Source organism: Lutra lutra, unplaced genomic scaffold, assembly GCF_902655055.1.
Source record: "Lutra lutra unplaced genomic scaffold, mLutLut1.2, whole genome shotgun sequence".
In the NCBI taxonomy this organism is placed as follows: domain Eukaryota; kingdom Metazoa; phylum Chordata; class Mammalia; order Carnivora; family Mustelidae; genus Lutra; species Lutra lutra.
The window spans coordinates 27,105-45,766 of record NW_025923843.1 but is presented as its reverse complement, the minus strand read 5'-3'; positions in this window follow the sequence as shown (position 1 = coordinate 45,766).

The following is an 18,662-nucleotide window of genomic DNA, read 5'->3' as shown; positions in this document are numbered from 1 at the left end:
GCTCATTTTTGCCTATTTTTTTCCTTTTGAATTTTGTTTTTATTTCCATTAAAATTGATACATGCATAATTTAATAAGCCAAATAGTGCTACATGAGTTATGAAAAGCAGTCCAGTCTAGAACACCAAGGTCTAATTTCTCATGTCTTGTTCTTCAGAAATGACCATTTTCAACTTTTATCTGCTTCTTTGGCCATTTATTCATATCTCTATGTACGAAGCTTATAACAATATTACTTCATTTCTCAATTTTCACGTTATCTATTGAGTTCTTATGATAGAAGGTAAAGTTCACGTGATAGAAGGCAAGCATTTGATTCTCCTGCTGCCCGTAAACAAATGCAATTGCCAGGCCCCCTCTCCCTCTTTTCCCAATATGGTTATACCTGTTACTTCCTTGCACAACTCTTTGCATTTCCTTAAAGTTAATAATCATCTGTTGTTTTGCTTTCCTAGTCTGCCATAACAAATTATTTCAAACTAGATGGCTTAAAAGAACAGAAATTTATCCTCTCTGTTTTGGAAGTCTGAAATCAAGGTGGTAGAAGGGCCATGGCTCCCTATGAAGGCTATAGGGAAGAATCCTTCCTTGCCTCTTCTAACCTCTGATGGTTGACAGCGATATCTGGCCTTCCTTGGCTTGCATCAGCAGCATAACTCCCATTTCTGCCCTGGTCTTCATGTGGACTTCTTTCCAGTGTATCTTTCTTCCTCCAAACCTCTTTCCTTATAAGGACACTAGTCATGGGGCTTGGGGCCCACCTTAATCCAGTATGACCTCATTTTAACTTGATTACATTTGCAAAGACACTTTGCAAATTAAGACACATGTATATGTGTGTGTATGTGTGTGTGCATATGTATATGTGTATATGTGCATATGTACATACATATATACATATACATATATATATATGTCTATATATATTTTTTTTCAGGATTTCAGCATATCATTTTGGAGAATGTGATTGAACCCACAACACCTAGTAATAACTGCTCTTTCATTTGCATAGTTATCTATATATCACAGTTCAGCCTCAAAGTCTTTTCTAGTTGTTTACCCCCTGCCTGACTCTACCTCACCCCAATACATTTAAAAACATTGAGCATCCTGGTTAATTCTGTCTAATCTATTTAGGCACCACTGTATGTCTCTGGGACTCATTCCTGGGTTGTTTCTTCAGCTCTATCCTCAGGCTAGCCCTTGCTCTGATGCCAGGATGGTTGCATCTTACAGCTTCACTCCATAAATTCAGTGGCAGAGGCTTTTTCAGTCACTTGCACTCAAGTCCTGTCATTCACTCCTTCTTACTGGCTCCAAATGGGTCTTATGCTCATGCTTGAATTGATCCTGTGGCCAGGTATATGATGAATTGATTTCCTCACACCTGTCTTGGGGCCTGGAGGGAGGTCTCATCACCACCAGATAACCAGAATGGTACCCCAAGAGCAAAATCATAGTGCTGATATAGGTGCTGGGCAAAAACACAAAACACATTGAAGCATGTTGGTGATTACTTTACTCTGGCTTGCTATTGCCTTTTTGTTTTGTTTATAATATCTCTTACTCTGTAGATATTTAAAAATGATTAAATCTGGGTTTTGGGGGGGTTTGGTTTTGTTTTGTTTTGTTTTAGTTTCTGATTTATGTGTTGTGCTAAGAAAACACTCTCTAAGAAAAGTTTATTTTCTGGTTTCAAAATATAGACATCACTATATTAATTGGATCTACCTTATTAACTAGGTCTTAGATTTTTTAAAAAATTTTTTAAAAGATTTTATTTATTTAATTGACAGAGATCACAAATAGGCAGAGAGGCAGGTAGAGAGAGAGAGGGAAGCAGGCTCCCTGCTGAGGATCATGAGAGCCCGATGCGGGGCTCCATCCCAGGACCCTGGGATCATGACCTGAGCCAAAGGCAGAGTCTTTAACCCACTGAGCCACCCAGGTGCCCCTAGATTCTTTTTTTAAGATTTTATTTATTCACTTGTCAAAGACAGAAGCTGGGGCAGCTGCAGGTAGAAGGAGAAGCAATCTCCCCACTGAGCAAGGAGTCTGATGCAGGACCCTATCCCAACACCCTTGGATCATGACCTGAGCCGAAGGCAGATGCTTAACTGACTGAGCCACCAAGGCGGGCCCCATGCAAGTCAACATATATAATATATAACATATATTATATATATAAATTTTACTTTTCATCTTGTTGGTGGACTTTTTCAATATGATCAGTATCTTTCTTTCATCAATTCTGAGAAATCTATTTATATGTTCTTTGTTTTTTCCTTCCCTTCCATTCACTGTTCTTGTCTGCTGGAATTTCAATCATATAGATGGAGACGCACTGGATGTCTTCAGGTCTTTTTGTTTTTATTCTTTCTATCTGCCTTAGATTGGACTACCTTGAAATGGATGCTGAGACGGAGATCTGCAGATAGAAGGCTTTATTGCTTAAGTTCTCTTGGAGACAATATCTGGGAGGGAAAGATAAGGAGGGTAGGGTAAAAGGAGAGTTGAACTGTGTTGCAGTTGTAAGAAAGGCCTCACCTGACTGTTCAGGGAACTTTGGGGCTGGGATGATCCCTTCAGATTGTCCTGAATCCAAACAAGGGGGCCTGTGTTCCTTTGGGGAAAGGACATAAACTTGGGCAAAGCAATTCTCTTTCCCAGGGATAATTCCTGGAGAGAGACTTGGTTGTGAGCTGCCAGCAGCCAGCAGGAGGCAGAAAGTGTGGGTCCCCGGCAGGGATCTGGGTGGTGGACCACAGCACCTATTACACCGTCTCTGTCATTCTGAGCACAATTTAGGCTTCCAGCGAGCATGAATATATTCTGCTTTTTGGCTTACCTATTAAGATTTTTATTTGGTAAGCATTTTCTTTTTTCTAATCTGGGGTTCTTAAAAATAATATTTTGTTTCATGGATACAGGATCCATTCTAATCTCTCTGTGGCTTTCAGTTGTACTATTTTCAAAGTTTCCATTTGTTTGCTGCATAAATTCTCCCTTAGTGATGTTCATTAGCTTGTATGTTACTCTTTCATGGTGTTTGCTTACGTTTACTGTCTGCTTGCATGGCTATCTTTGTAGTTCAGGTTGGGTCAGCCTGCCTGTGAAGGTATTATGTACCCCAGAGTCAGCAACAGGGATTGTAGAAGAGGGGGTGTTTAGCTGCCAGACAGGGCATCCCAGTAAGCTTCTCTTAGGGAAGTAGAGCTCCCTCCTCCTCCTGAGCTTGGCCTCTGGCCCAACATTTACAGCCAATGCTCCAGCATATCTGTGTTTTCTACTCCAGATGGAAATGAGCCACTCTGGTGGTTGCTCCATGATTCTTTCCAATAAATTGTGTCCATAGCCTCGACACTTATTCTTCCGGAATTGCCCTGGCTTTCCTTGAACAATTATATGCTTTCTACTCTCTTTTCAGGATGGGTAGGACAGTGTATCACCTTACTGAGTATCCTTTCCATCTTTCTTCTAGAAGGCCTTCTTAAAATACTGGAGCTGGAACCCTCAACACTACATTTTTTTTGACTCCTTTAAAGCTCTAGTTTTGGATGTGATCTAGGTTCCACGGATCACTTAGAACATGTGAGATTTAGAAGGCACAAGTGGAACACTCTGAAGCAGGGGCTGACTTCTCTTGTCTCTGTTACTTCGGCAGGCAAGCTGAGTTGTAGGGGAGCTTGATTTTCTGCAACAATTGTGGTGAGGTCCCAGCGTTAGGGCTCTAGCTTTGTAGGTGTTGAGAGGCAGGGCACATCTTTATTTTGCTGCTGTGGGTGGTGGCATAGGTGGTCTGGGTCTGGAGCCAGCAACAGCAGCCAATTCCTTCTGGCAGGTCCAGAAGCTCAGTTCTGTAATGTGGTTTTATGATGTGTTCCCGGAAGTCCAGCCCAGAGCTGATCTTCTCAGCCTTCCCAACTGCTATGATACCCATTAGCTATCCTGTAATGAATCCCCTTTAGCTTACCCAAACTAGAGTGAATTTTGTATGCAGTAAAACTGTCACTGATACATGGGGATTCCAGGCATTTGCTGGTATATTACAGTACTGCTTTCTTATTTCAGAGGTGTTTTAGATTTGTTGTTTTAGGGGTAGTGCTAGTGGTTTTGGTGGTATGATAGTAGGACCAAATGCCTAGACATTTTGATTTCATCTTCTTAGTGAGAATTAATTTTTCTCAGAGGCAACAGATTTAATAGCATACTGTAACAAGAGATATATTTAATTTTTTTTAAAGCTTTCTTTTTTTAAAAGATTTTATTTATTTATTTGACAGAGATAGATCACAAGTAGGCAGAGAGGCAGGCAGAGAGAGAGAGAGAGGGAAGCAGGCTCCCTGCTGAGGATCATGAGAGCCCGATGCGGGGCTCGATCCCAGGACCCTGGGATCATGACCTGAGCCAAAGGCAGAGTCTTTAACCCACTGAGCCACCCAGGTGCCCCGAGATATATTTAATCTTAAAAAGGCTTTGGTCCAGGGCGCCTGGGTGGTTCAGTGGGTTAAAGCCTCTGCCTTTGGCTCCCGTCATGATCCCAGGGTCCTGGGATCGAGCCCCACATCGGGCTGTCCATTTAGCGGGGACCCTGCTTCCTCCTCTCTCTCTCTCTGCCTGCCTCTCTGCCTACTTGTGATCTCTGTCTGTCAAATAAATAAATAAAATCTTTTTAAAAAAAGCCTTTGGTCCAAGTCTCTTGCACTATAAAAGATAATATCCTTGTGCTTTTTTTTTTTTTTTTTTTTTGGAAAGTTACTTTAACAGGTTCTTGTCCCATCTAAGCCTGGGTGCATTTTAACAGAAACCACAAGTTGCTGCTGGTGCGCTCCATGAATCCAAGACTGGCACCAATCTTGACTAGATTCCAATCTCCTCTTGATATAAGGGGACTCTTTGGGAGATTTCAGTTAATTCCACCATAGTTTAGTAGTCAGTGAGATAGCCCATAAACCTAACATAGTCCATTTTCAGTTCATCTTTAAAAATGAGTCTAGATTTTTACAACCAAAGAATTCTTTCTAAATGTTTTTTGTTTCCATAAAGCATCCATCCTTCAGGCTTTATCATTACACTTAAAATACTATGATGCAAGCTTGGAGAGAGTATTTGCAAAAGACAAATCTGATAAAGGATTGTTACCCAACACATATAAAGAACTCTTAAAACTCAAAAAGAATTAAAAAAAAATATTTAAATATTCCGCAAAAGTTCTGAACAGACATCTCACCAAAGAAATAATACAGATTGCAAATAAGCATATGAAAATACGCTCAACATTATATGTCATTAGGAAATCTCAAAACAATATGATACAATGGTTCACCTATTAGAATGGCCCAAATCCAGAACACTGACAACACCAAATGTTGGTGAGCATGTAGACAATAGGAACCTCATAGACTGCTTTGGAAATGCAAAGCGGAATAGCCATTTTGGAAGACAGTTTGGTGGTTTCTTACAAAATTAAATATACTCTTACCATACAACCCAATAATTATGCTCCATGGTATTTACTTAAATGAGTTAAAAAGTTATATCCATGTAAAAACCTGCAAAGATGTTTGTAGCAGCTTTATTCATAATTGCCAAAACATGGAAGCAACCAAGATTATTTGGTCCTTCAGTAGGTGAATGGATAAATAAAACAGTGACACATGCAGACAATAGAAGATTTTCTTTTAAAGATTTTATTAATTTATTTGAGAGAGAGAGAGAGGGAGGAAGAGAATGAGTGAGGGAAGGGGCAGAGGGAGAAGCAGACTCCCCACTGAGCAGGGAGCCCAATGTGGGGCTTGATCTCAGAACCCTGGGATTATGACCTGAGCCCAAGGCAGATGCTTTAACTAACTGAGCCACACAGGTGCCCCCAGACAATAGAACATTTTTGAGCCCTAAAAAGAAATGAACTATCAAGCCATGAAAAGATAAGGAGGAAACTTTCATATATATTATTAAGTGAAAGAAGCCAATCTGAAAGGGCTGTGTATGTTATGATTCTAATTATATAACATTGTTGAAAATGCAAAACTATAGAGACAGGAAAAAGATCAGTAGCTGCCAGGGGTTGGTGAGGAGAAAGGGATGAATAGGTGAAGCACGGAAGATATATAGGGCAGTGAAATTATCCCATATAATACTGTTATGGTGGAGAATATGAAATATATATATATGTATATGTATATATATATATATATTTTTTTAATGAAATCTTTAGAATGTACAACACCAAGTATGAGCCTTCATGTAACCAATGGACTTCAGGTGATAATAATGTGTCACTCTAGGTTCACTGATAGTAACAAATGTATGTCTTTGGTGTGTGTGTAATGTTGATAGTGGAAGAAGCTCAGTTTTGCTGTAAATCAAAAACTGCTTCAAAAAATAAAGACTATTTAAAAGAAACTTTATGTGGGGTGTCTGGGTGGCTCAGTCGGTCATGTGTCTGCCTTCTTCTCAGGTCACAATCTCAGGGTCCTGGTATCAAGCCCCATATCAGCCTCCTTGCTCAGCAGGGAGCCTTCTTCTCCTTCTGCCCCTTATGACACATTAACAAACAATATTTTTAGGGACACCTGGCTCATTCAGGAGTGCATGCAATTATTGATCTTGGGGCTGTGAGCTCAAGCCCCACATTGGGTATAGAGGTTACTTAAAAATAAAATATTTAAAAATTATATATTTTTTTGTTATTTGTTTAGAATTAGAAGGTAATTTTAAGTACCTTTACTAAAGTAGAGTTAAAAGATAAGCATGTTTTAGTTAACAAAATGCCTCCTGTTATTATCGTCACAATCTAATTATTATTTGACTTCAAAAATCCTCAATAGGCTTTAGAAATTTAATGATCAGTGATGTTCATGTTGAGAAAAAACATATCTACACAATATTGCTTTTGTACTTCTGATGTTGCTACCGCCTTTTTTTTTTTTTAGATTTATTTATTTATTTGACAGAGAGTGAGCGAGCACAAGCAGGGCAGCAGAGGGAGAGGGAGAGGCAGGCTCCCTGCTGAGCGAGGACCCCCCCCCCCCCCCCGCCCCATGTGGGGCTTGATCCCCGGACTCTGAGATCATGACCTGAGCCAAAGGCAGATGATGAAATGACTGAGCCCCTAGGCGCCCAAGATGTTGCTATTGTTAATATTATCATGCTATAATGATCTCAGTTAAAAGCACAGGAAAGATTCCCTCTAATACAGCATGGTCAGTACAGTAAGCAGGATGCTTCCTAACCAGACAGCTTTGCTTGCCTCAGCCAGTTGAACTGTCAGGATGGTTACTCATCCACTGGATGATTTCACAACCCTCTTCTTAAATTTGGTTGCTTTTGGACACATTTTATCCTGGAAACAAAATCTAGGCTCCATAATACATTCAGAAATAGGAAATTCCTGTCTTTTTTCCAGCTGGTACTGTTCGAAAAACTGAGGGAGCGTACGTTCAATTTCATTACTTTGACACAACAGAAGGGCACATAAAAGAGGGAGACTCTCCCAGCTTGTCCATAGTTGTAAAACTAATTCTTTTAAGTGGTCTAAAAAAAATCTCTACAGGTGGTCAGATCTTATGAACTTAGGACCAGCAATGACCTAATCACCTTCAGCTGGTTTAAAAGTTATCTTTGGCTGCTGAGCACTTTATGAAATCTTGTTAATTATGATTGTTTTTCCTAGTTATAAGTCCTTCTGGATAAATTTTTACAAAACATTTATTTTTATTGTTTACATAACTACATAAAATATTTTCATTGGTGTGAAAATGTCATGTTATTGCCAAACAGATTCCATTTCAATTTCTAGAAATTATTGGAAAGTTAATATTCATATTTTAATGGCACCCTAGCTATAGTATTAAATCATGCTTTACTGAAATTTACAACGTAAGTCATAATTACATTGCATTTTATACAGAATAAAGCACAGACCAGACAACCTTTCCAGTTAATCTCTGTGGTTAATAATTATATTTTCCTTTCTTTAAAGGATAAATCATGAATGAAATTCAGTGTCTTTTTGAAACTGAGTTTTCACAGAAATGATTTGCCTGGATACTCATCATTCACTTCTCTTTTCAACAAAGTAGCATTTTAGTTTAGAAATCATAAATTGAATTGTTCTTCAGGTTTGTGAAAATTTACCCTATCCATTTCTAAGTCAAGAAAAGTAAAAATACTTTTAAAAAGTAAGATTAGTTAAGAAAGTCATACTTCTACCTAGGCATTTGGTTTCTCCTTAGACATGTCATTTCAGGAAAACTCACTGTCCATAGGCATCATTTCAAAGATGTAATTGTTTAAGTGTAAAGTTATGCTTTGGGGTAGAAAACATCCTTCGGGGTTACACAATGATGTTCATTCATTTAGTGATCCTGAGAAATGAGCTTTCAGCAGTTACCACATTTACTCTTTGTTCCCAGACTGGAAGAAGCCCCAGGAGAGCTGGAGGATAACAAAAGAGCCAACTTTAGTCAGGTCTCCCAGTACATGTACCATCCCTTGGAGGCTCTTCTTTGTCTGGATCTTGCATATCCCCTCCTATGGACTGAATTGTGCAACCTCCTCACCCTCTCCCCTTTCTTTTGGAGGTATGGCCTTTGGGAGATTAAGTAGATCTATATTATGTCAGGAGAGAGCAGGCCTTCATAATGGGATTAGTGTCTGGTTAGAAGAGAAGTCAGAGAGCTTGCCGTCTCTCTCTCTCTCTGCGTGTGAGGACACAGTGAGAAGCCAGTCATCTGCAAGCTGGGAAGAAAGCTCTCCACAGAACTCAACCCTGCTGGTGCCCAGATCTTGGACTTCCAGCCTCCAGAACTGGGAGAAATAAATGTCTGTTGCTTAAACCACTCAGTTTCTGGTGTTTTGTTATGGAAGCAGCTGACTATTACACCCTCTGGGAGACTTGGGGCCTGAGCACATGTGAAAGGTGCAGTGGGGAATTCAGATGGTGATCTAGGTGGTTCAGGAACACAGGGTCACAAAATTTCATTGATTGGCTCAATACCCTCTTTTAGCATATAAATAGAACAGCAGAAGAAGATTAAGTTGAAGAGATGGCATAAAAAGGACAGCATTCTGTTGGGTTCAGTTAAAAGTTTGTAAGTCAATTACCATTTTGCCTGGACTGACTTTTCAGTGAAAGGAAATTTTAAAAGTCGAGGTTATTTTTAAGAAAGCTGAATTTATAGTTTAAGCAATTGAATATTCCACCATAATACTCTCATTAAATATTTGTTGATTTGACTTAAATGTTTGTTGATCTACTTTATAGCACAAATTTAGCAAAGAATAGGATTCCTATCAAAATGTTTATTACATTTTTTGTGGGAAAGTATACCTTTATGATCACTCATGCTAGATGTGATACTAATTACTTGGGAGTGAGAGTGAAGATTTGCCCCAGGAAATTTGGAAAAGCATCTTAAAATAATTAATACAAACCTGGAGTCCCTTTCTCATGGGCCCCAACTCAGGCACCTGTTTATCTTGTTTTTCCCTAAATCATCAGAGCTTATCTTTAAATTGCTTCCATCCCCCCATCTTATTAAAATGTAATTGCCTTATAAACTTGCAATGATCATCACAGCAAGTTTTTAGTGAATGTCCATCACCTCATATAGTCACAATTTTTTTCCTTGTGATAAGATCTTTTAAAATCTAGTCTTCTAGCAAATTCCAAATATACTCTTCAGTATTGTTAATGCTACTCATTATGTTATATGTTATATTCCCAGAACATATTTATCTTGCAAGTAAAAGTTTGCAACTTTTGACATATTTGCACCTTTTGAATTGGGTGAAAGTGGTCAAAAGGTACAAACTTCCATCTTAAATTACTTCTAGAAACTGACAAATCCTACTTAATAAAAACAAATGGGGTGTGTGGGTGGCTCAGTGAGTCAAGCCTCTGCCTTTGGCTTAGGTCATGATCTCAGGGTCCTGGGATGGAGTCCCACATCGGGCTCTCTGCTCAGCAGGGAGCCTGCTTCCCCCTCTCACTCTGCCTGCCTCTCTGCCTACTTGTGATCTCTGTCTGTCAAATAAATAAAATCTAAAGGGAAAAAAAAAGTCATGAGCCCTGATCTACAGGGCTATTATTAAAAACAAACAAAAAACCCCAAAAAAAACCACAAACGCATATGTTTAATATTTATTGTACTACATTTTTATTCTTATGAAATATTGTTTGAAATAAGCAGGGATTCATCTAGGACATAGCTAGTTTTCAGTCACATGTAGCTCTCTGTCATAACTAAATGTTACTAAATGTGACAGTATTCTACCTGTAGACCTGAGTAGGACATATTCCACTGTGATAGACAGAATAAGGGTCCCCAAAGATGTTCACATCCTAATCCCCAGAATATGTGACTATGTTACCTTTTCTTGAAAAAGGGACATTGCAAATGTGATTAAATTAATGATTTTCATAGAGGAAGATTATCCTGGATCCTCCACAAGGCTCTTTCTAAGAAAGAGCAGGCAGAGTAAGGGTAGATGATGTGATGAAAACAGAAGTCAGATTGAGAGGAAGAGAGAGAGAAAGGGCTTGGGAAGAGAAACAGAGACAAAGGTATTGATGCTCTCTTGCTGGTTTTGAAACTGGAAAAAGAGGGCAAGTCTAGGAATACAAGTGGCCTCTAGAAGCTGGAAAAGGCAAGGTAATGGATTCTTCCCTAGAGCCTTCAGAAGGAATACAGCCCTGATAACCCATTTTAGACTTCGGACTTCCTTAATTATAAGAAAATAAATTTGTGGCTTCCTTCCTTCCTTCCTTCCTTCCTTCCTTCCCTCCCTCCCTTCTTCCAGTAATCTTTACACACAATGTGGGGCTTGAACTCACCACCCCAAGATCAAGAGTCACATGCTCTATCGACTAAGCCATCCAGGCACCCCTGTTTTGTTTCAAGCCACTAAGTTCATGGTAATTATAGCTGCAAAAAGGAAATAGCGCATCGATAGCCACTGATTTTATTTTCTTAACATGGTACACCTAATATCAATTAAAAGCAATTTAAACCTTAGACTCTAGTTTTCAGATCTCTAAAGAAACAAGCATGGTGGGTATTAGACTGGCTAATTTACACTTCTGACATATAATGGAACTTCAAAACCTGGAAGAGCTGGTGGTGAGCATTGTGTGTGTGTCCATTACTACTCGGCACGCTGTACACTTGCATGGTTTACCCATGGGACCATTGAACACTGGAAATTGGGCCAATGAGAGGTGTCTGCAAGTGTAAAACACAACGTGAATTTTATAAAGAAGAATGTAAAATAGCTCATTAATAATTTTTTAATATTGATCACATTGTCATTGAAACGTTACTGTTTTGGATAAATTGGGTTAAATAAAATTCATTACTCAATTTCAATTTCTTTTTATGTTTTTAATGCAAAATGAAAAAATTTAAATTACATTTGTGCATCATGTTATATTTCTGTTGGACAGTGCTTCTCTAAACAGATAATTCTATGTAATGATGTAATTAGCATGCTATAGATTTACCATGTTGATTAATATATTGTTGAGTAAAGAATATAGCAATGCAGCTAAGAGAGTGGATGCATTTATTTTCATCTGTTTTATACATTTTAAAACTAATATCTCCAATTTTTATAGTCATAGTCCCCTGAGCACCACAATCTCCAATTAAATTGTGGTGAGATCAGTCAGACTTTATTTTTTTTATTTCATTTTTCAGAGATTCCATTTATTTATTTATTTGAAAGAGAGGGACAGAGATAGTGATGGCGACAGAGAGCATGAGCCTGGGAAGAGAGAGAGAAGCAGACTCCCCTCTGAGCAGGGAGCCAGACCAGAGGCTGCATTCCAGGACCCTGAGGCCATGACCTGAGCTTAAGGCAGACAGTTAACTGACAGAGGCACTTAGGGACCCCTCAATCAGACTTTAAAAAAAAAAATCTAGAGGGAAAGCCTAAGGGATGTGGGAAATACTACTAGCAGCTCAGAGGTAGCATTTTTGCATGAAGAAAGGTAGGGGTTTTCTGTGGTAGATGAAAGTGATCTTAGCACACATTTTGTTGTTGTTTTCAAAGAAAGAAAAAGTGGTCTGGGGACATAAAGATAGCATTACTAGAAAAGACTTAATTTTAGGCAATGTTTAATTGTAACATAAAAAAAACAAAAACAAAAACAAAAACAAAACAAAACAAAACATGTTTTTTCCTCTTGCATAGGAGTACTCCCAGTGAAGACTTAGATATAGAAAGAAGAGGCAGCTTGTCTGGGTGAAATAATCCGATTGAAGCCATTAGGAAAAATCTAAAACTTCTGGGCTCATGAACACAGACATGTCTGGATGAAAACAGAACATGCTATCAAATGAATGATTAGGTTAGAGATGCCTAGAGCACTTGTGAGTTTCTGCATGGTTTACAAATATGGAGAGAGCTAGTATGACAGTTTCACCATTTGGGATACATATGCTTTTTTACCTGCAGATAGTGAGAATATTTTTGTCTTCTTCCAAAGACCTCATGGACATCATATCTTTCTCTTCCGGAAGAAATATAATTTCTTTTGAAATCCGGTTAATGTTTCATAAAGGCATCTAATCAGTATCATTTCCTGGATCAGATTAATGTTTGTAGGATCAAGAAATCTTAGGAAACTAAACAGAATCTGTAAGCAGTTATATTTTGGGTAATGATTACCTTAGAGTTCAGTGAGGAAAAAAACTATATATGTGTATTAGGAATTTATATATGTATATACAGAATATACATGTTTGTATATATAGAATATGTGTGTGCTTTAGGATTAAAAATACCTATATATCAATACAGATAGGAGTGCCTGGGTGGCTCAGTCAGTGAAGCATCTGACTCTTGATTTCAGCTCAGGTCATGATCTCAGGGTTGTGAGATCGAACCCATGTCAGGCTCTGCACTCAGCAGGGAATCTGCTTTGGATTCTCTCTCCCCCTCTCCCCACCCCATGCTCTATCTCTCTCTCTGAAACAAACAAACGAATAAATAAAAAAGTAAATAAAACATATATGTTATGTATATATTATATATATGGGTATATATATGTGTATATAAATATATAAATTATATATATATATATATATATATATATATATATATATATTCCTAATGTGCACACACATACATCTATATGAATGCCAAAGCAAAGTGATGAATATTTGGTAAAAGGCAAAGACAGACTTTGCCTCCTGGGTCTTCCATGATATTTTGGGAATGCCAAGTATCATATAGGATGTGAGGATCATGGTTCAACATTCAGTATGAACAAATCTATATAAAAGGAAATTATTCAAACTTCAGAATTTCAGTAAGTGAATAGACACTATAAACCATTCTCTGTGGGAGGATTTCTCCGTAATTTTTTAGATCATCCTCCCTCAACCCCAGTTCTCCACTTTATTTTTTATGGGTGGCCACACCCAGCATCTCTGACTTGGTGTGGTATCAACCATCTCAAGAGGTCTATAATGACACGGGAACCTTTCAAAAGGTTTCTCTATTTCCTGATTATGTCCCTGTGTATATATGTTATTGTGACACATATACAGGGAAGTTATCAGGGAATAGGAAAAGCTTTCCAAAGAGTACTTGCATTGGATGGAAGTCAGCTATCAGAGGTTAATATCCAACTGGACTCCCATTGGTAAATGTCCTCGTTTTTTCCCAATGGCGAGTGGAGTGTAAATTTCTTGGTTTGCCAAGGATATGAAAACAGCCCATTCACTAAAATAACTTAGCTTTCATACTTCAAATAAATAATTTCTCTGATTTCTTAGATAAGATACCATCTAGATACAAATGCCCTAAGGCAGGATCTATTGCAATTTGTTATGCCAAATCCAGAACTGTTTTTATGTCTGCAAAGCAGGTACTTCAAATCTAAGTACTCTGGGTTAAAACTGTCAAGGCATGAGGCTGAGAGAGGACATATCAGCTTTGCCTGCCTTGGGGCACTACTAAGACTGGTTGGCTCTCTCTGAGCCATAAAACTTTTTGTTATTTTTCTGCGTATATTATGCCATGGAACCATGTAGCCTTTGGGGACTTCTGCTGCTTGTAAAATGGCTCAAAGTTTTTGTTGGCTGGAGTGCAGGGTGAGAATTGCTCATCACCCTTGCAGAGTAACAGGAGACCTCTTTTGGGGTTCATTGGTTAACCTGCACTGGAGAACAGTTAATAAGCCAATGAAGGAAATGTTAACATTAAATTAAAATAATGTGAAGGTGGATTCTTATGAGCATCAGATAAGCTACATGCAATAGACACACTGAAAATCAGAATTCAGGGGAAAAAAAATCAAGTGCTTTGTTCTTTTCTGAGGCATGCAGAACTCATTATTGTTGATGGAAAGGAAATCCACAGGGCTGAGTGCCTCAAATAAGTCAAGGGTTGGAAACCTTTGGCTCAACCTTATTGGCCAAAGAGTTTCTCTAAAGAGAAGTTTGCTTACCCTGGTGTGAGAACATTCATTATAAATCATATATAAATAAATAATAGATTATAAATATTGTTGTAATTAATTCATAAGTAATCATCATACATATCTCTATGTATAGTTTCATCACATTTTTTGGAATTTAGCTTCTTAATGGTATAGAAGTTATGGATGGATTAAAATTAAATGCTTAAAATTCACTCCAGAGAATATGGATTTGGTCTTATAAGAAAGTGATCTTTGGGCTGATAGGCAAGTCATGGTTCTAGATGTCTCTTCTTGATAGGTCCTACTTAATTCTTAAGATGCTCAATGATTATAATTGACCCAGTTAGAGTAGCCAAAAGAGTAACAGAAAGCATAGGTAGTGATGATAACTCAGGCCTTGGAATTTGCAGATCAGGTGCAAAATCTTTATTAATTTCAGTCTTGTTGGCATTAGTAGAATTTAGCAGTCTATAGTATAACAAAAGGATTGTGCAGAGTTTTATTTAGCTCTTTGTGTTGTAAAGACCAGAGTCACCTATTCCAAACAATTAAAAAAATATTTAATGTAGCAGTTTACATATATTCCTTGGCAAGATAGTGTCTCAGAAACCCAAGGACAGGGTGCAGAGTAGAACAATCCCTGTGGAAAATGGAACAAGAACTGGAAAATGCTTTGGGATCCAAGACAAGTCTGAGATCCTCAAAAGTAGGAGCCTATTAATTTCACTGGGTGTCCAACATTAAGGTGAAGACAATATGCATGTAGTGTCTGATCTATGGCTACCAAATGGCCTGCTTTTTCTGTATTTCACTATTCAGATTCCTGGAAGATGCATTTTGGTCTCTTTAGGTAAGCACTTATTGGGCAGGCCAATAAGTCTGCTAGTCCCTGGGAATTTGTTGTGGTTGGGTTTGATCTATATGCCATCTTATTTTCTGATTACATCCCTCCATAATCACTGAGGCACAGGTGGAAAGAAGTCAAAGACCCTCTTTATTTGAGACCACATCTTTTGAGTGCCTGCAAATGTCAATGAAGCTCGAGATATCTTCTATGGGTAGGGCTCAACCTATCAACTTATCTACCTTACAGTTGTAAACCATAGATTTCCTACAAGTAAGTGACAGAGCAGAACCCATCAAAGGACCAAGCAGGCAATGAGGTTTTGTTGTCAGGATTATTACTTCTTCTCAAACCAAGAGCCATTTTATATCCTAGTATATTAAAGGCAGCTGTAGTTTGCTAGGAAGAGGATGTGACTTAGTGTGAGGAAATACCCTTAAATCACACCTTTGCCTATATCTGGTAGCCTTGGGTAAGTTAATGAGCTTCTCTGAGCTTTAGTTTCCTCTTTATAAAATGTAAATATTATATAAGGCTGTTTTAAATACTGTATGGAAGAGATGGGCATATGGCAGATCATTATTTAATAAATACTTATCTAAAAAAAAAAAACCAGAAGGAGACCCTAAGTGTTCCATTTTCCAGATGTGGAAACTGGGTCCAAACATGTGATTTCACATAAAGTTACAGCTTTTAGTTTCTTTCAAAGTTTCTTTCAATGAACAAGACATATTTTTATAATTAGACTAAGAATTCCTGAGTTTTTAAAAAAATATATCTTGTTCTTATTTGCTGTGAAGAATAAAAATTAGTCTAGAGCCACCTAGTTAACTCAGCTGGTTAAGCATCTGACTCTTGATTTCAACTCAGGTCGTGATCTCAGGGTTGTGGGATCAATTCCCACATCGTGCTCTATACTTAGTGTAGTCTGCTTATCCCTCTCCCTCTTGCTCCTCCCCCACTTGTGTGCTCTCTCTCTCAAATAAAAATAAATAAATAAATAAATAAATAAATAAATATGTCTTAATTACTAACCGTCCTCAAAGAACATGTGTTTGAATAGTAACTCCAGCCTTATGGGAGTGAAACTCCTCAGCTAGGTGTCCCTGGGCCTCCCGCAGTCACTCTGGCCATATTTTGGCCTCCTGTGGCTCTAAGGTCAAGAGCAAAGCCAAGACTCCAATTGGCAGCCAGATTATGCAGACTGAATGGCCATGAAACCCAAGGTGATCTGGGGCTCACCTGGCTGAACACCACAATCCACAAGTGTGCTCCATGCCACACATTTCTCTGCCTCGTAAGCAAAACATGGCATGATGCCGTGGAAACTTCATGTAATTTATTATGTTTTCAAATACCAAAGAGTTGAGTTTTAAGAAATGTTAACACACTAGATTCCAGATCTCCTTAGCAGAATACAATTGGTTTGTCCACATAATTATTTTTTTTTTAGTTTTTTTATTTATATTATTTTATTTTTTTGGTAGAAGCTGGTAAACTCCGGGGTTAGAGGGAAGAAAGTACATTATTTTTTTTAATTAATTTTTTATTTTTTCAGCATAACAGTATTCATTATTTTTGCACCACACCCAGTGCTCCATGCAATCCATGCCCTCTACAATACCCACCACCTGGTGCCCCCAACCTCCCATCCCCCACCCCTTCAAAATTCTCAGATCGTTTTTCAGAGTCCATAGTCTCTCATGGTTCACCTCCCCTTCCAATTTCCCTCAACACATAATTACTTTTTTTGGCCAGGAGTACAAGATTTTCGAAACATGTCTTCTTCCTTCCACTCATTATGATTTCCTCATAAACATTTAGTGGCTGTTTTGTGCAAGGCACCCTGGGAGATACAAAATGACATCTGATGTACTCCTTTCTAATGGAACCCATTTTCTTATTGAGATGACAATGGAGGCTCCTTGAGGTCTGGGATCTTGCCGATCTTACTCACTGGTAGGGTTCAGAGTCTAGAACACTATGTGGCATAGGATAGGCACCTGGGAAATACTTGTGGAATGCAGTAATGGATTTACCTAAATGAGAAGTTAATCATGGGTAACATTTATGTTTACTAGTTTTCTCAACACTGCCTCATTGAGCCTCAAAACTCTTGAGGTAGGAAGTATTAATATTCCCATTTTGGAGATAGGGAAACTGAGGCTTAGGGAATTAGGTAACTCTCCCATTGGTGACCCAGGGCTTTGTACCAAAGTCATCTGGCTCTGAAGTCCACACCTTTGGCCACTTGTTGCCCTTCATGTTATGCTGCCATCTTGCTTGGGGCAAAAGATACTCCTACCATGGTTTTAGAACTATAATCAAGGAATGCTTACAATGGAATCTCACTTGTGGTATAATCAGTAAGCACATTAGAAAGTTTTGTAGAGGGCTGCCTGGATGGCTCAGTGGGTTAAAGCCTCTGCCTTTGGCTCAGGTCATGATCTCAGGGTCCTGAGATTGAGCCCCACATCGGGCTCTCTGCTCAGCAGGGAGATTGCTTCCTCCCTCCCTCTCTGCCTGCCTCTCTGCCTACTTGTGATCTGTGTCTATCAGATAAATAAATAAGATCTTAAAAAAAAAAAAAAAGAAAGTTTTGTAGAGTCTGAAACAGATGTGGAACCAAAACTGCCTGGAGGAGATAGGAAAGATTTAAAAGGTGAGAGGTAGAGTTCATCTCCCTTTGACATCTGGGAGATGACCTTGAAAATCCTCTTTGCAATATGATTATATTATAAAATATACAACATTATGACATTATTTTTCTTCTTCAATCCAATTTCATCATGTTAAACAGTTCATGTGGGGAAGAATTCAGTCTTGGTTATAACTCGATTTACCCTCAGTACTAGCATGGCACCTTTCCACTGATTTGAAAGGAATTGAAATTTCACTAGGATGGTAAGCTTGATGGACTGGGGAAGGCTAGTTACACCAACATACCCTAGACAAATTTGAATTCTGATAAGCTTGCCTCTTTCATGCTTTTCTCCAATCCATCCTTTTCTTTTTAAGAAGTCCCAAAGAAGGAAAAAAACACAATATTTCATATAAAATCATTTTTGACACTTTAGATGTCTAAGTTCTGGTCCAAGCCTGAGTATTGTTCAATTCTACCTACATTCTTCTTACACTTGAGGGATTTCAAAAAATGTACTTAATGATTTGACTTGTTTTAATTTTCTCCAACTCATTTTCTCTTGAGGTTAAGAACATTTTGTAAATTTGCAAATACCAAAAGTATTTTGCACACAATGAATAGGTTTAAAAAATAATCAGATCAGATTCAGAACATTTCCCCAAGGAAATGAAGTGCACAAAATAGTCAAATGACTAATTGAAAAACAAAACAAAGGAACTAAAATATCTCCCTGAACTAGT